This window comes from Corvus hawaiiensis, chromosome 13 (assembly GCF_020740725.1).
Source record: "Corvus hawaiiensis isolate bCorHaw1 chromosome 13, bCorHaw1.pri.cur, whole genome shotgun sequence".
NCBI classification, from domain to species: Eukaryota; Metazoa; Chordata; class Aves; order Passeriformes; family Corvidae; genus Corvus; species Corvus hawaiiensis.
The window spans coordinates 19654976-19667796 of record NC_063225.1 but is presented as its reverse complement, the minus strand read 5'-3'; the positions used below and the strand labels follow the sequence as shown (position 1 = coordinate 19667796).

Genomic DNA, 12821 nt, shown 5'->3' with positions numbered 1-12821 from the left:
TGATGACAAATGAAGCTCAAAAAGAATTTAAAAGAAAAATGTTTTTCTTCTTTCAAGTTTTCAGATTTACTGTGCTCTTGTTAATGCCTTTTCTCTGTTGTTCCCTGCAGTCCTGCAGTCCTTTCTCTTTGAAGGTGTGCACAGATCCTTAGATCTGATTCACTCATGTGTCTAATGAGAACAAGAAAAAGACAGTTCCAGCTCTCATGTCTGTTCTGCGAAAGTTTTGGAGCTGGAGCACTTCAGTGGGATTTAGGGTTTCTGTAGGCCACTTTAGAGCTAGAAATATGCGCAGCACAAGTTAAAAAGCAGTCCTAGTCACAAACTCTTGCCCATTCTTACTAAGGAAAATGCACCACTTTGGCTTGTCTGTATGCAGCAGGTCAGGAGAAGATACAAACAGGTTGTAACCACTGTTGTTTTAGAGGAAACATTTCTAAAAAATTGAAAAGTGATGTTTTGTTTGTTCCTTGTACATCCCTGCCTGGCAGAGCAACTTCTTCATGCATCCAGCCTTTGACAAAACAGCACCAACTGTAAATGTGCTGGGGACAAGGGCTTCAGCTGAGGAAACAGGTTCCCATAATTGTTTCTGCATTCAAATTACTATTATTTAGCTGATAAAAGTGACAATCAGAGACCCAGGAACAGGGAGAACAATGCTATGGGATAGATTCTCCTGCTGGCACAGGAAGATGTTAATCAGCTGAACATGAAGGGGTTTTTGTAGTTGAGGGAAGTGCTGGGTGAGCTGGGTAGCCTCGGAAGAGCCATGGGTTTCTGCTTTGGGCAGATAGATCTCCTTCCTGCTGGAGATGCTCTGGAGTGGTCTAGGTGGGAACTGACTGAGTGCACATATTCTTTCTGTTTCTGAGAACAGCTGGAGGATGTTGCCTGGGAGGTGCTCTTGGCTCGGGGATTTTGAATGGGAGGGTTTTCTCTCAGCTTGAGAATACATTTTTTCCGCTTGACTCACTGACTGAAATCTGAATGAGTGATAAAATTTCTAAAAGTAATGTTGAATTGGTTGGAATAATAGAAAATGCATTTATCATCAGGAAGGAAGAGCAAAATAAGGGGAAAGATTCTATGAAGAGGAAGTCGCCACCTTCCCAGGGACAATGGGAGGTTGTGGGCAGCTAACACACCTCAGCCTGCCTGGCTCTGCAGCCACACAGCAAGTTGCCATCACAGAGGATTCTTCTGAAACCCTTCTCAGGCTCGTGTCCCATGTGCAAGACTCACACACATTCCGTGGGATGCTTTCCATTGAAAAGACATCGCACCAGGAACGTGTTTGCATAGGTTGCCTCACCATACAGAACACGATCCTGTGTGTGCATGAAAGGAAACTGCCCACTGACTCCTGCAGAACCCCTTTTTTTCCAGGAACAACACCAGCCTTTGTTGCCTCTCTTTGGCTTGGCACATAGAACAAGGAAGGAGCAGAAAATACTGGCACTGAAGAGGAGCCTGTTGTGATCTATGGGAGCAGTAGATAAAGCGAGGTATCTGCAGGGGCAGGGAGGGGCTACTGGCTTAGATGGTTCTTTAGGATAATAACCATAATAACATTCTTTTGATGATCTTACATTTCTATAGTGCATTTCCTTTGTGCATTCCTGAACAGTTTTCCAGACTCCAACTGCTGTATCAATTTCTGTGTGCTTGTAGTTTGGAGAAGCATTGGGCACAGAGGACTGTGCTGTGTGTGCTCCCTGTGAGGAACAGGCCAGCTGCCTTCCCTGTCAGGGTTGCAGGAATCAAGGAATTAGAGTGCTAAAACAGGGAACAGATAGGGGAGCATTTTAGCTGCACTTATATGTGTACAAAAGAAAGTTGCAAAATTGAGGATATTTATCTCAAAAAAAGCTGATACTGAAGTCTGGATGTGTTTGGGTTGCGGGGTAAGGAAAAAAGACTTCTTTCTTCCTGAGACCTGCCTTGTTCATTTGTCAGGTTCAACCAGACTTCTCCAGCTGAGGTTTTGATGGCTGAAGGCTGATTCAAAATGGAAACATTGACAGACTAAGCAATAATAACTTAATAATATTTATTCCGTGTCCCTATATGCACTTCTTTCCAGAGGGCAGTTCAGATTTTTCATGCTTGTGATAGTCTCTGTTTTCACTTAGACTTATCTCTGAAATCTGCCCATCACAGGTGTGTTAAAAATACTGTCCTTGTCAGTTTAGCTGATAGAAGGCAGCTGATGCTGTGTTTGCTGAACTCATGCTGGTGTGATGGCTGGAAATTTCAACTAAACAGGACAGAATGGAAAAATCGTCTTCTAAGTGTGTGAGGCTCCCGCTCTTCATTTTGGACATGCTCCTGTAAGTTACATCCAAGCAGCTCTGCTGCTGGGTGTCTTGTAGCTCCTTTTGTGATGGGATGGCAGTTGCTTACTGCAGGAGCAGGGAATTTTCAGTGATTGGGAGGTGAGAGGTTTTGCTTATGGTGAGGTCTCCTCTTTTCATTTGCTCCATTTTTGTAACAAATTCACTCTCCCTGAATTTCCATCATGTGCAACTTGTGTATTTTACTCTGTCATTTCTTTTATCAGTTGCTCAGTTGGTGATAATTACATTGTATTTTTTATACTGGGTCCTTTCATTTTTCTCTAGTCTGTTATTATGTGATGTGGCCTTGGCAAGAAACACATTCCCATTCTTCCAAACAAACCACCCCCCCCCACCCCCCCCCCCAAAAAAAAAACCCCACAGCCAAAACCTGCATACAGTTCAGATCCTGCTAATTAAGAAAACTATGAACTTCTAGGTGAAAAATATAATCAACACTTGAACCTGATGCAGGCAATAATCATTTCCGTGCAGGTAGTCCCACTGTCCCCAGGTTCTGGGCGGTGTTGGATTTCCTTGGGTACTACAGCACCCACCTCATACAGCAAGTTGCTGCAGCAACACTTCTTATGCCCCCTTTAACACAAAATAATTGGAGTTTTGAAGGCTTCTCAGATTCAGAAGGTTTCTTCAATTTATCCAGAATGCAACTTTTCCTCTCAAACATCCATTTCCCTGGAGTTGGACTAGATGACCTCCAGAGACCTCTTCAACCCTAACGATTCTGCGATTCCTTAACTCTCCCCAGGATAACTCAGAAAATGCACTCAGAACCAACTGCTGATGGTGCACAGTCTTTCTTCCTTTGTTCTTCCAAAGCAGGAGTTCTTTGAGCCCAATCATCTCTATCTTAAATATGAACATTAGCATATCTATATTTTAAGCAGAAATACTTCACAGGCAAATAGGCAGGGCTTTAAAGAGACTTCAAAATATTTCCAAAAATACCTGCCTTGCTTTCTTTTTCAGCCTTGTCTTATGGATCATTCTTTCTATGAGTTAACCTACTTTCTTTGCTAAGCTTTTATTTTTGTTCTGTTGCTTTCCATTTCTGGTGATATAAATTCTGTGTATTCTCTTAGGGAAAACTGCAGGTTACACTTTAACTTGCACTGTGGTGGCAGTGCTTTGTGATTTATATTACAGTGGCATTCCAAAGATATTTCACAAAATTCAGACTTTTCCTACTGAAGGAGTGTGGTAGGCCATGTGCAAACATAACTGGGATTGTTTATTTTTCCATTACTAGATAAGAAGGTGCAAGGACAAATAAAATACAAAATAAAAAGAATCCCTATTCCGGATTCTTTAGATTCCTGCCTCCCCACCCAGATATTTTGAGAGCACTGCTGGCAGCTGAGATGCATGTTGGTTATCTGCTGTATAGCCCTACCCAAGATCCAACAATTACTGATTAGTTATGTTTCTCTTTTATTGTGCCTTTACTGTGCTGTATTGCTGTTCTTATGAACATCTCTACCAGGTTAAAATACTTCAAATTTTTCACAGTGATTTCTTGAATTAGCAACTAAAAATAAAAGTACCACTTGGTAACAAGCAGTGACACCGTGTTTTCTCCTATCAGTGCAGCTGTAAACCAGTCAGAGGGATTGGATCTGTCCAAAAATCCCTGTTTTCAGGGAAAGCACTGCTGAAAGTGGAACTAAGACACACAACTTTCTCTTGTTGGTACTGACTTCCTCTTTCAGGTTTTCTGCTGAAAGCACAGTTCAGGTACCTCACAATTTAAACATGCATTGTTGCATGCGGGAGGATAAGTGCATCAACAGTTCTGACTTACAGACATTTCAGACTTCTTGAGCACTCTCTCTGCTGTCCTCGCCTGTAATAGTTTCAGATATATGCACTGACAGTCAAATAAGGGTGTTTGATTTTTGGCATAGTACTGTTTGCTTTCAACATCCATGTAAAGCTTACTGAGGAGGATACACACACCCACCAATTTAAAGATGCCATACTATGAGAAATAAACAGGTATTACTCCAGTAATGCCCACTGGGACCGTTTGGGATTTATTTTATTACATCAGTGTTGTTTCAGTGTATTTAAGTTTAGGGCTTTAAGTGAGTGAATTTACAGGTATTGAATAAATCAAAATTTATGAGGTTGCCTTGTTAATGAAAAAGACATGCAGCTAAAGAAAGATGGCACCAAGCTCATTGAAGGAGAAATAATCCTTGCCTGACTATGACTCTGTGTTACTGATTTTCAAGAGTTTAGCTGATAATATCCATTACACTTGATATTGGTGATGGATACAAAAATTAACCTTGAATATCTGAGTGGTAGTGACATACTTGAGTCTTGCATCAGTCAGTATTCAGTTAATTATCTAAGTATCAGTGCAAAGAGAGCAGGCTCCAGCTGGCTGTAATTAGGGCTGGATTGTTCCATGCCTTCAAGACAATTTTTACATTCATGGGATCTGCAGCTTTCTGTTGTCCTCATTTCCTGCAACATAAAAGCACTTGTATGTCAAGGAATGAAAGGGGGCAGATAGTGAGAGAGACTGTGCAGATAAATCTCATTAACATCCGTGACAGTCTGGCTGAGAAATAGGCATTGCAAGTTCTAAATAAATTTTAGAAAAAATAAAAAGGGAAAACAACCCCCAGGAGCCATAGACAGAAAGTGTTATTTCAGTTGACTGGAAGAAAAGGTGGATCTTTAGAAAGCACAGTGGGTTCTATAAAAGCTGAAATCGGCTCTGTAAATTTTGGTCTTAATGAGAGACCACCAGCCTGTGCAGGAAGGAAGTTGGATGGCAAATCAGGTGTGTATGTGACAGAACAGTTGATGAGGAGCCATGGGATACAGCACTGCAAGTGCCACAGATCACAGCCCATTTGTTGAATTCAGGCTCTGGGTTTTGCCCTTACGCTGCGGAGTTACCAGCACTGCAGTGCTGGCATTGGATCCTAGGGATGTTCTGGCTTTGGGAGACATTCCTCAGTTCCCTTCAGTTCTCAGGTCATCGTGACCTGTGCAGCCTCTTGTTACCAGCCTCTATTCCAACTCATGAGCAAGACTGGCAAGTTTTCAAATTATTCCTCTATTTGGGGAAGAAACAGCCTTTTGTGTAGTCTCCATGTAAAACTGCATGTTGGCATTTCAGTGGGATCCAGTGTGGAAGGTCTATGCCAAGAACTGGGGGGAAAAAAGGACAGTCAGTGTGAGCCCAAGACCTTTAGAACAGGATCTGTTCAGGCCATGGTGCTACACAAAACCCGCTGCTCCTCACCTGCTGAAACCTCCACTGACAATTCTTGGGGAGCAGAGGGAGACAGAGCTCCGATGGCCTCCCTTGTGGCCTCACAGCCTTGTTCCTCTGGGCTGAGTGTTGGTGCTCACTGCTGATGTTCATCAGCCCTCTCAGCTCCCTGACCTGACAGAAATCGACCCTTCCTCCCCTCCCACAGGTGGATTTGCTGCAGTTTGAAAGCTGGGGCCGTTCAGAGGTGTCAGGAGAAGTGGTGAGGGTACATGAAGGTGAGCACGGCCATCTAATTTTAGCTTACAAATGTCTTATAAGCATAAGTGCCTAAAGGAAGTTAACAAAACAGTAGTTGACAGGGAAAGGTGTACCCGTTAAATTCCTTCTTTATTTAATGCAAATTAAATATTGTCATAAGTAGTAATAGTTGCATGTGTATTTTCCATTCAGGTTGGCTCTATCCAGACAGGCATCTCCAGCAGTGGCTGTGCAGATACCTGAGCTGCATTTAGCAAATGCTTTTGCCATGTGGTCATAGAACTGCAAGTACTGAGCTGTGTCTGAGCCATCATCCTGCAGTGCCCTGGCACTGGGTGAGCACAGACAATCTGTGTGTCAGAGCACTTCAGTGGGGCAAGGCTGAAGTGTGGGATATACACTCAAGAAAATAATTTTATTTTGTGTGCTGAAATAAACTTTGTAAATTTTCTTTTGTGCACTTATTAATAGAGAATCAATATTTTGCTACTTCAACAAGAATGCTTTACTTACTGACCTGCTTCTGTGAAAGTATATTCTCTGAGTATAGGATTTAGAATCACAGATTCTGTCTATTGACTGAAACAAAGTGTCTTAATCCCCTCAGTATCTTGCTAATTTCCTTGAAACTTTCCTATGACAGCTATGCAAAACCAGCTGGACAGATAAGAAACTGATAGCCACTGTGTATGTACAGACGGGCTTCAGCTCTAGCCATACAGCAGAGAAGCACTTAGCCATGGTTTGATGTTATTCAGCCTAGTGACAAGCTATGAGCAAGGGCAATTGGTAAATTCTTCCCCCTCATTATAGAATCAGAAAATTGTTAGGGTTGAAAAAGACCCTTATGATCCTTGAGTCCAACCACTGACCTAGCACTGCCAGGTCTACCACTGACCCATGTCCCCAAGTGCCACATCCACACAGCTTTTAAATCCCCCTGGGGATGGTGACTCTACCACTGCCCGGGGTAGCCTCTGCCAGGGCTGGACAGCCCTATCAGGGAAGAAATCTTCCCTAATACCCAACCTAAGCCTCCCTTGGCACAGCTTGTGGCTCATCACTGTGGTTTCCTCTTGTCCTGGCACTTGTTGCCTGGGAGCAGAGTCCAAACCCCACCTGGCTGTACCCTCCTGTCTTGGAGTTGTGCCCCTGAGCCTCCTTTCCTCCAGGCTGAGCTTCCCCAGCTCCCCCAGCCACTCCTCACCACATTTGTGCTCCAGCTCCTTCCCCAGCTCCATTCCCTCCTCTGGACACGCTCCAGCCCCTCCATGTCTTCCTCGTTGTGAGGGGCCCAAATCTGACCCCAGGACCTGAGGTGTGGCCTCAGCAGTGCCCAGCACAGACAGATGGTCACTGCCCTGGTCCTGCTGCCACACCATTGCTGGAATAGCCCAGGTGCCATCGGCCTTCTTGCCCCCCTGGGCACACCTGGGTTCGCGTTCAGCTGCTGCCCAGGTCCTTTTCTGCTGGGCAGCTTTCTAGTCCCTCTGCCCCCAGCCTTGTAGCACTGCAGGGAGTTGTTGTGACCTGAGGACAGGACCCAGCACTTCACCCTGTTTAACCTCATACAGCTGGCCTTGGCACATGGATCTGGCCCGTCCTGCCCTCCAGCAGATCAACACTCCCACCCAACTTAGTGTTTTCTGTGACCTGACTGAGGGTGCCCTCAATCCCCTCAGGCCAACCCTTCTCCTTCCCTTTAGCCTGGGTTAGCACTTAGTAGCCAAAGGAAAGGGAGGCACAGGGAAAGACTGAAGTCCTTTTCTCCCCACAGAAGTTCCCTTCCCTCAGTTTTGATTCCCAGCAGGGAACTTTGCCGCAGGGCCCCATAAGCACCAGTGTTGGCAGCACAGCTGTGCGGTGCCTCTAAGGTTAAACAAATGAGCAATGGGACTGTGACAGGTTCTACTGTGTTTGTAGGACACACAGCTACAGTCTCCATTTTGCATGTCTATATTTCAGTGGTTTCCAGCCAATCTAAAGATATGTTTTCCAGGAAACTTAAGAGAATTCAGTTATGATGACAAAATGTTAAAGGTACAACTTGCAGCAAAATCCCGGAGCTCTTCAGAACCTCTTCTGCTCTGTTTTGTGGTTCATGAGGTGATTAATCCCAGGGACCCTGCCTTCCCAACTGCCTCACCTCATACAGAAGTTTAAGCCTGTGTCTGTGTTGCAACTTCAGCATAGGGGATAATGGTTCCTAATTGTTGAGTTGCACATTGAGTGCAGTAAATGCTGACCTCTCTTTGCAGCACTGTGCCACAGAAGGAATGGTTTTCATGTTGAAACCCAATTGGAGTTAACTGTAATGCTTCATGCATCATTTTAATGGCACTCTCAAAAAGCCTGGTATCTCGGTATGTCATTATCTCAGACTCTGCAGTTGTTGTTTCTTATTTAAATGTCGTATCTCACTTGAGATTTAATGTAATTAGAACCAGCCTGTGGAAAAATCTTTTTCTATTATGTCTTAGCTATTGTTCCAGTCAAGATGGTAAAGCAAATCAAACAGGATATAATGAAAATGATAAAACCATTTGCGAGAGGCAGTTTTCCTGAGGGAAGCAAAAGGCAGCACCACTTTTCATTTTGCTTTGTAATTCTAAACATGGTATGGGCCTGGAGTGACTCCACTGAGACTGGTCCAATACACCTGAGAGCAGAGACAGGTACAGCTGGCAGGAATCTGCCTTGACTGATACAATAGGGAACCAGAAGCACCATAGCAATAAGCTTTTTCCACTGTAATTGCTGCTGTCCCAGCTTGTTCAGCCAGCACTGGGTCTGCTTGCCAGCCAAGGTATGTGTGAAGGAGCTGGGCCTGCAGTAATAAACATCTTACGTTGTTAATTTTTCCTCGAGCTACAGCATCCTGGATGGGAGGTACGTCCAGAGTGTGGTGTCTGCAAAGGCACTCGTACCCAAAGCCTGAGTGTAACACGTGTCTCCAGCAAGAATTGGTGTTCCCAGTGCAGAAGGATAGGGAAAAGAATGTCAGGGGCTTTCTTGGTCTGGCTTGGAGGCCACATCACAAGGCAAGAGCCCTCACTGCTGTCTCTGCTGGGTGATTTCTGAGCAGTTCAGGTGTTGTTGCTCCACATCTCTTTGCTTTCCTCTTAGGTGTATAATTTGATGTCAAAGCTGTTTTGCAATATCTTTTCTCTTTTGTGCACAAGCCACTTGTGAACAGGCTTTTGTATTGTCAGCATGTATTACAGAAATCTATATTCATTCTCAGCAGTATTGATAAACTTTAGGTCTGAGAGGCTCGATCAAGGGCTGTGTGCAATGGATGGAGCTCAACATGCAGTGCTTGCACAGGATGCTGACAGGGCTTTCAGTCTTGCCATTTTAGTGCCCAGCAGCTGTGAGGGGATGGATCGAGTGTCCAGTGGCACAAAGCCTCTCCAGCCAGGCAGCCATGTTTGGCTCCTGCTCTGGTGTTGGGTTTACCTGGACAATGGGCTTTGAGGTGCAGAGTGCAGCCAGCTGAATCTGTCTTCATGCAAATGTCAGAAGCAACAGATCAGTCTTCTTTTTTAAAAGCCAATGATGTAAAAATTCAAAGGATCAAAATTCAAGTAATTCAAATGATGAAAAGAAATCATTAGTTTAATACCTGCAAACTATCGTGTAGCTTTAGATGGAATGAAAACAGAAAATCTACCTGAAAAAATTCTCTTTTATTGTAGGTTTCTGGGTTTGGTGCTGATTAATTTATAGATCACCTGTGCACAAGTTTGCCTTTTCTGTTGCCTTGATCTCTTTGGAATTGAAGAAACAGTAGTTTCTTCCTCTCCCCTTCTCTCTGTTCCTTTCATGTAAAGAAATGATTAAATACTCAGAGTACAAATGCTGCACATGAATATTTATAAGAACTTTCATAACATTTAGCAAGGCAATGCTTCATGACTGTCTCTTTCTGAATGCACATAAGAAAGTACCATAATTTCTTCGAAGCTGCACTGAGTCCTTATTTGCTACTGGGTTGGCAGGAGCTGGAGGCTCCTTGGGGCTGCAGTCATTGATGATGACAAAACACAGAGATCATTGGGGTGTTTCCTACTTTTCTGTTAAAGCACTTGGCTTGTGTTTAATACCTCATAAGAACACATTTTTCATGCATCATTTACATTTAAGTTGCAGAAAATTGCTAGGTAGAAATCTTGTTACGGGCATTGCATAAATACCCTATTCCTGTGTTGATACTTTGGTCTCAGAAGGAACAGAGTTAAATGTCTTCTGCTTGGAATACTGACACTGTGGGACAATTGAGTGGCCCTGGAGCACACTCTGCAAAGCACTTGAAGGGTCCTCCTGTTAATGCAGAAGTGTTTTAGCCTCCACTTCTCTGCGTATTGTCTCTGTGGAGCAGGGCATCCTGTGCATACCTAATTGCCTGTGTAATGCCTCAGAGTGTTGTCACACACCCACTTCTAAAAAGCACATGGAAACTAGTAGCTCTTAATAGCAGATTTATCCCCTTGACATCCTGAAAGAATTTAGATCAGATTAAGCACAAGAGGAGAAAGAAGAAAGGCTTTAGGAATAAACAGAAGGGAGAGGGGGTTAGAGTTGTGATTTGTTAAAGCTGAAGATAATTTTAGAACTGGGTTTGGAAGTTCGTTGCTCATAATCTTGTTATAACCTCTCTCCTTCTCCCTTATAAAATAATTGCCATAAATTGCATGTTCTCACGTCCACAAGGTTACTATATGGATTGAAGACTTACAGTGTTTCTTTAAAAGCTGGAGTGCATTATCTGGATTGGAAGTTACCTGTTGGAATTTTGTACATGATATGTGGGTCTGTGTGATGTGGTGACCGTCTCAAACAGGGTGGTGAAATGCCCCCAGTGCTAGGGCTGGTACACCAGACCCACTCAAGGGCAGAGTGGGAATCATTCCCAAAGCCAATGCTGTGGGAAAAGGCCCGTGACCTCCTGTGGAGTCTGCTAGAGCAGGTGTCCAGAAGGGTCTGGCTGGGTGTTAGCACATCCTCCCCAATAGGTTCTGACAGGTTGCTATGGGATGGCTTTAAACAATCCGGAGTTTAACATCTTTCACTCAAAAAACTGGCTAAGTTTATTCTTCCTGGAATTCATTAATAGTATAATTTTTGTAATCATATTTTCTCAGTTTTAGGTCCCCTTTTATCTGGTCACACTTACTTTAGCTTTCTGCCTGTGATGTGTATGTCTTTTGTAGTTCTCAATCTGAATATCTCAGAATATCTCAACAGATCTAATACTTGTATTTTCTTCCCATTGGGTGTTTGTTTATAAATATGTCTAATATGTACTTCTCTGCTACAGCAGTATGCAAACTATAGAGGTGTATTTTTAAAGAAGGCACTATTTATATGACTTTAACCCCTGAATTACTACTTAACTTTCAGATAGTGATTTTTATCTCCTTCTCAGATTTTTTGGGCACAGTAATTGTTAGAATTATTTTCATAAGTAGCAAAGGACAACTGAAGGAGACTATCAAACAGTTTGGTTTACATTTCAATTAAAGCTGTACACTTGTGGTATTACATTTATCATTCAATATTACAATAATAATATTGAAAGAAAATAATGCTCTCAGTTGTGCTTTAATTGTGCAAAACTGTTGAACCTGATGCATGACCTCTGAGCATGTGAGAGTCAGAACTTGGTTACCTCTGTAGGAAAAGTATGTACTCACCTGAGAACTCTTGGAGTGTGTTTAGCAGCAGGCATGATGCTGGATTTTGGGATAACGCTCCCATGTTTGCATCTACAAGGAAACAAAGGTATTGTCCACGTTGGTGTGGAGCATCTCAACAAATCCACCCAAACAGATTAAAAAACTGTAGTCCTTGGACAATAATAAGTACAAGAGTTTTCAAATCACATTTTTCATAGGGGAGATCAAAATTTGGTTTTTAAAAAAAAATAGTATTACAGCTCTTCCTAATTTATTTCTTTGCACTGAATTTTTAGTAAAAATGAAGTGTGCACCAGGGAATGCATAAGCATATCAAGTGGTAAAGTTCCAGGGACCTTTAGAGACTTTCATTTGTCTCTGGATCCTGGCATATTAAAGGTTCATGGAGATTTGAGGTAGAATTTATTTTATTACTTCTACAGAGCCTCAAACTGAAATCCTCCGTCATACCCTATGAAACAAAGCCCCTCACTCGAGTAGGGAACTTGCTGCTATAGCTTCATATCTTACTGAAAACCAGGGACTGCAGACACCCCATTGCTGACACGGAGGCACTGGGCAGGGTGAGGGATCTGCCTTTGCCTCCTTTAGCTCAGGCATTAATGATGCTGCTGCCTCACTTCAGCAGGCAGCCATCTCATTATCTTGGTGAAGTCTCCTCTGCCCTTTTCCTTTCCAGTTCTTCTTTCTCCAAGTTTAGCAAGTAATTAAAAGAGTACAGTGGCTGAGGAGTGAAAACGGAATTTTTCCAAATGCTGTTCCTTGTAAAATGTAATACATCGCCCACACATCCCAGGGCAGTGATTGAAGATCTCGTCACATTTGTCTTACTTGAGATTTAAGCAAAATCATCTGCTGAGCATTTCAGTCTATCCATGTGCATTACAATTCATCCAGGCTCCCTGAAAAGAAAAATGGGAAAATAAGACATGGTTAATGTAGCGGTCTTTATGTGGAGAGAACAGATTTAACTTAGGACATTAGAGCTATAGGCTCCAGTCTATCTCCTGACTACACAATGCTAATTAGCATTATGGGCCCATCCTTTTGTTAAGTGTGTTGAATTATCTCAGCCTTGGAAGAGCTCTGGGCTGGAGCAGCAGTGCAGTGTGTTGGGGCTGCCTGGTGTTTGGCACTGGCTGGGGCTGGCAGCAGAGCAGGAGCAGCGCTGGGCTGGAGTGTGGCTGCTTGGGCACCTGCGTCCTGACAGGGGAGGGGAGGGGAAGGGGCTTCTCTTGGAACCCAACCAAACCTTGTTTTGGCACAGCC

At 43.4% G+C, this 12821-nt stretch overlaps 1 protein-coding gene across 7 annotated transcripts in view; it reads left to right on the top strand.

Moving 5' to 3' along the window:
* Positions 1–12821, top strand: part of PEAK1 (pseudopodium enriched atypical kinase 1) — a 110193-nt gene that overhangs the window by 49405 nt on the left and 47967 nt on the right. The gene's annotated exons all lie outside the window — the stretch shown is intronic.